Below are 5941 nucleotides of genomic sequence, written 5' to 3'. Positions count from 1 at the left end.
CGACTCATCACTATGGAATCGTGGGAGACGTAGTTTGGTGAGGCACACACACCATTTGACAGAATATGGCTAAAAACCTTGTAAAACTACAGTGCATGTGAATTAGTAGCATTGAGTCATGGCAGTTAAAGTGGGGTCAAACTGCATTAATGCTAGTTTAGAATTATGCACCCTATGGCTGAAAGTGTGTTTTTGCCCAAGATCACTCAGTGGATTTTCATGGCTGAGCAGGGATTTAAACTAGTCTCCTAGTTTCTGGAACTCATGAAAAAAGAGTCAGTTAGCTCTATGTACTGTACTTTCACTGGCAGATTTTTTTTTAAATAATCACATGGGCCTTGAGTGTGCAAGCTGATGTGTTACTGGCTTTCATCCAATTTTCCCATTGCTTTCCCATTGCTTTTGTTGTTGTTGTTGTTGTTGTTGTTGTTGTTGTTGTTGTTGTTGTTATGGTTATATACCTTCAAATAATTTCCAACTTGTTGTGATGCCTAAGGTAAACCTATCATGGATTTTCTGGTGCCAAGAATGTGTGAGATGTATTCATTTTATGCTTTTATTGGTGTGAGTGTTAACTGAGTCTCAAACTTGTTTATAGTTTTATTTGTATTTTGGTTGAATGCCTTGGTCACTAATTTTAATGGAAAAGGTGGATGCAGAGGTTTCTAAATTATTTTTTCAAGAGAAATAGTTAGTGCAGAGGAAATCTAATTGGCTTTTATTTGTAAAGAAAGAGAGGGGCTATTTCCAGTCTCCAGAGAGAAAGGCCAACAGGCCAAATAACTCATAGAGTTTTCCATTACTTCCTAAAGTGTTTAAAAGTGGCACTGGGAGGAAAGGATCAAAATTAATACTTGACAACCTCCACAGTGCTTTCTTATTTATCTTCAAATACACTCAGGAAGGCCAAGAGAGGCAGGCATCCTGAAAACCACACTTCAGGAAGCTGTGTATCCTGCCTTCCTTGCCCCTCCATCACCAGTCCTTCATCTAATTATACTGCCCTAACTGTTCATATCCTTGTGAACAGATCATTAATCCTTGCATTACATCACAGTATGCTTAGTTCAAGTGAGTTATATAGTGCTAAATTGGAGAAAACAATGTTTACCTGAAATCATGAACACATAGTGCCATCATCATGAGGACTTCCTTACAGTGTATTTAACATGTAGGTAATTTTATTCTCTGTGGCATTGTTTTTATGCAATGTATATTATATTCCTCAAATAGTTATTGGTTGTAGATAATATTTTCATGAGTGCAATGCAACATCCTATTTTTAAAGGCTTTCTGCATAATGTAATTTGTAAAAGGGTATACCATTCAGTTTGGTAAACATCTGCTTTCCTCAACCTGCATTTCATTATGCCTTTCAGATATGTTACACTGCAACTCCCCTCATTCTCGAAGGGCATGGCAAGTTGGAAGATCTTGTTTGCTACAGTGATATCAGTAAACTCGGTTTAAATTTCAGTTTCAATAAAGACAATGGGAAAATGTTACATCTACCTATTTGTTGTACATTTAATTAGGGAGAGGATTTTTAATATTAGTTTTATTTTGGTTTACTTTAATTGTTTTGATAGTAGAATTGGAAACTTCCTTTCTTGTAATATGGTGTTAACATCTATATTGTGTGATCCTATTAATAGAAAATAATTCTGCTATTAACTGTAAACACTGTAATCAGGTCTCTATTTTATTTAATATTTGTTAATTGCATGTTTTAACATCCCAATAATCAGACTTCCCATATAGAGGATAGATAATATAATCGCAACTTATTCCATTTATTGTTTACATTATAAATGAAATTTGATGTTACATAAATTTCATATTGCTTAAAAGTCAGGACTAGTCCAAGATATTTTTCATGCAGAATTTAACAAGGCTAGCAAATTAAATTTCCTTTGACTAACATAATGGAATTGCTTATTTATTATACTCATAAACTGACCCTAACTAACCTTTTTAAATGACACTGAATGGCAAAGGAAGTGCTGAAGAGGTTATAAGACACAGACCACTCTGTCCTCAATACCCCTCCAGTGCTCACCCACTATAGCAATGTAATACTTCCACATACAGCTTATTTTGAAATGTTTTTGTTTTAGATATGGTATACAGAAAGGCAAGCTGCAAAATTAATCCAAAAAATATCCCAGTTTCCTTCATTTTGGTTGCAGCCTATGTTTTAAAATAATAACATCAATGCAACATTAGACAGGTTCTTTATTTAACCTATTTACCTAAGAAATTTACTTTATGTAATCATTTGGTATAAGTAAAGGAGTTTACCTAGTCATATTCAGCCATGGTTTCCCCAAGGCAGAGAAAGTCAATTTTTTGCTAACATTTTGTAATTATTACTATGTTTGTTATTTGTTTATATTTAATACATGGAACTAATACATGGAACTAAGACAATTTTTTTTTACCAGCTACTACCAAATAATCTTTAAATGCAGTTAACAAAACTTTGATCCACCATGTGAGCAAATCAACTAATCCTGAATTGGGTTGATTATGATTAAATAGATGCATCCATAAGAAAGCAGCTGGCCTAAATAATGTACAGGCACTAGATACCATCTGATTTAGGAAGCTAAGCAGGATCAGTCCTGGCTAGTACTTGGATAGCAGACTGCCAATTAATACTGGATGCTGTAGGCTATACAGTAGAGTCTCACTTATCCAAGCTAAATGGGCCGGCAGAAGCTTGGATAAGCGAATATCTTGGATAATAAGGAGGGATTACAGAAAAGCCTATTAAACATCAAATTAGGTTATGATTTTACAAATTAAGCACCAAAACATCATGTTATACAACAAATTTGACAGAAAAAGTAGTTCAATACGCAGTAATGTTATGTGGTAATTACTATATTTACAAATTTAGCACCAAAATATCACAATATATTGAAAACATTGACTACAAAAATAGCTTGGATAATCCAGAAGCTTGGATAAGCGAAGCTTGGATAAGTGAGACTCTACTGTATTTTAGAGAAGTAAACTGACAAGACCAACTCCAAATAGTCCTTGCCTGAGAAAACCCTATGAAATTATTGGAGTCACCATAAGCCGCTTTGAGTCTCCTTTGTGGAGAGAAAAAGTGGGGTATAAATAACAACAATAGGAGAAGAAGAAGAAGAAGAAGAAGAAGAAGAAGAAGAAGAAGAAGAAGAAGAAGAAGAAGAAGAAGAAGAAGAAGAAGAAGAAGAAGAAGTTGTCGTTGTTGTTGTTGACAGGCAGCTTGAAGGTACATGAACACACATATACCAGACCAAACAAATCTTTTTATGGTAATAGACAAGCATAAGTCAAACCTCAGTCATAGTGGTCTGATGCCTTCTAATTGCCATGCCGCCATCCAATCACAAAACCTATTGTTTGTTGAGGTATATAGCATTATCTGCCAGAGAACTCTAGAACGCCAAGGGCATGTATCAGAGCTTTCCGGAAGAGATTCCCAAGTTCCTCAGCAAACTACAGGATTCCATGGTTTGGAGCAAGGACTCCAAACCATTGAGTCCTGTAAGATTATATCAAATGGCTGCAACCAAATAATGTAGATACTCATTATAACAAAGAGTCTTGTGAGATCTTTAAGATCAGGTATGATGAGCAAACCCAGGCGCAGGGGCCAGATGTGGTCCCTTGGGCTCTTTTCTCAAGCCTTCCTCACTCTCACCATCCTATCCTTCCTTCCTTCTCTCTTTCCTTCCTCCCTCCTTCCTTCCTTCCTTCCTTCCTTCCTTCCTTCTCTTCCTCCCTTTCATCCTCTTTCCTTCCTCCTTCCCTCCCTCTTTTCCTCACATCCCCCTTTCTCCTTCCATCCTTCCTTTCCTCCCACCCTTTTATCCTTCCTTTCTTCTTTATCCTTCCTTCTCTTTCGTCTTTCCGTCCTTCTCTCTTTCCTCCCTCCCTCCCTCCCTCCCTCCCTTCCTCCCTCCCTCCCTCCCTCCCTCCATTCCCTTCCTCCTTCCCTTCCTTCTTGGAATGTAGGTGAACTACAATTCCTATAAATCAAGGTCAATTCACACACACCCCCGCCCAAACTTGCTAATTAGGGTTCTGTGTGTCAAATGTGGTCCAGGTCCATTATCAGTGGGGGTCACAGTGCTGTGTCATGTGGAGTCAATCTCCCAAACCCCTCCAGTATGTTTGGTTGCTGATCAATTTCTCTGTTTGTTGTGTGCCATAGGAAAGGGTAGGAAAGGGTTAAGGGAGAGGCAGTGGGTGGGATTATGCAAATTCCACACCAATGCAGAGAGAAAGGAACAATGGATGTGGCACTCACTATAATCTGCAATGTCATTGGAAGAAGTGCATTTGGTGGCTGTAAGCAGACACCCCTGCCACATACACACATACACATGTTAACTTTTATTATGTGTATAGATGACATACACAGGCAGATATACATCCAGCTAGTCAACAGCAGGTTTTATGGTATAGTACCATACTGAGTTTCCTTTTACTGATTTGAGGAGTTCCTGCAGTGGGGTAGCTTTCTAAAGAGGTGTTTAATTTCTAAATGTATATCACTGATCAGAGGCGGTTCAACCACCAGGCCAACTAGGCATTTGCCTGTGGCGCCATCTTGTTGGGGGCGCCATCGAGGCAACTCCTGTCTCCTGCGGCCTGCCTCCGCAAGGTATTGAACTGCTTTTTCTGTTGATTTGTTGTAAAACATGATGTTTTAGTGCTTAATTTGTAAAATCTTAATGTAATTTGATGTTTAATAGGCTTTTCCTTAATCCCTCCTTATTATCAAACATTTTTGCTTATCCAACGCTTTTATTTTTCAATGATTGGTTGGGGGGGAGGCACCAAAATTCTGTTCGCCTACACTTGAAAAATACCTAGGGCCGGCTCTGTCACTGATAGTAGTACTGAGAATCAAAACACACCAGGAAAAGGGGGCAAATGTGTAGCCAGGGCCGGTTCTTAATGGAGGCCCAGCCCTTGCTGGGCGCTCTCGAAGCGGTGGCAGTGGCGATGGTAGCGGCGGTGGCGGCAGCAGCGGCAGCGACCATTGGGAACAAGGAAGTACTTGCTATTCTCGCGAAATCTCAATGAGATCTTGCAGAAATCTCTCGAGAATAGCAAGTACTTTCTTGTTCCGCAGCGACTGACCCAATGGTTGCCGCTGCTACCGCCGCCGCCGCCAGTAAGTTGGGGGGCACGTAATTTCGGGGGGGGGGGGCGGCCCTAGGTTTGAGTACATACTGAAAAAACCTAGGACCGCTCCTGCGTGTAGGTCTGCTCATGAATCATACTCCTAACTAGATAGCTTTATCCCTCAGAAAGTGGGAACCCTCAAGTGTGCACTGTCTTGGATGCCCGCGGCCCTTTCCCTTAAATACGTATCTACACCGTAAAGTGAATGCAGTTTGGCCCCACTTTAACTCCCATGGCTCAATACTGTGGAATTGTGAGAGTTACAGTTTTACAATGTCTTTAGCCTTCTCTGTCAAAGAGTTTTTGTACTTCACCAAACTACTAATCCCAGAAGTCTATAGCATCGAACAATGACAGTTAAAATGGAATCAAATTGCATTCATTCTACGGTACAGATGCACTCTTAGAGGTCCAAATAGCAAAGTGTGTGAACATTTGACACTTCGTAGCACACATATTCTGAGGTGTGCTTGGAAATAAATTAATAAAGGCAGCATGACACCACTTTAACTGCCATGGCTGAATACTATAGAATGCTGGGGAGTTGGCAAAGCAACAGCACTCTTTGGCAAAGACTAAAAACCCTGTAAAACTGCAACACTTAATGGGTTGTCAGAATTTAAGACTAAATGAAAGCCCTACCCTGTCAATTTTATATGAATTTTAAATTGACATTTTATTAGTATGGGTGTTTTAATCTTTGTTCTATGTTTGTAATGTATGTATTTATGGTCCTTTGTTTTATATATAG

This window comes from Anolis carolinensis, chromosome 4 (assembly GCF_035594765.1).
Source record: "Anolis carolinensis isolate JA03-04 chromosome 4, rAnoCar3.1.pri, whole genome shotgun sequence".
In the NCBI taxonomy this organism is placed as follows: Eukaryota; Metazoa; Chordata; class Lepidosauria; order Squamata; family Dactyloidae; genus Anolis; species Anolis carolinensis.
This window is presented reverse-complemented; position numbering follows the sequence as displayed.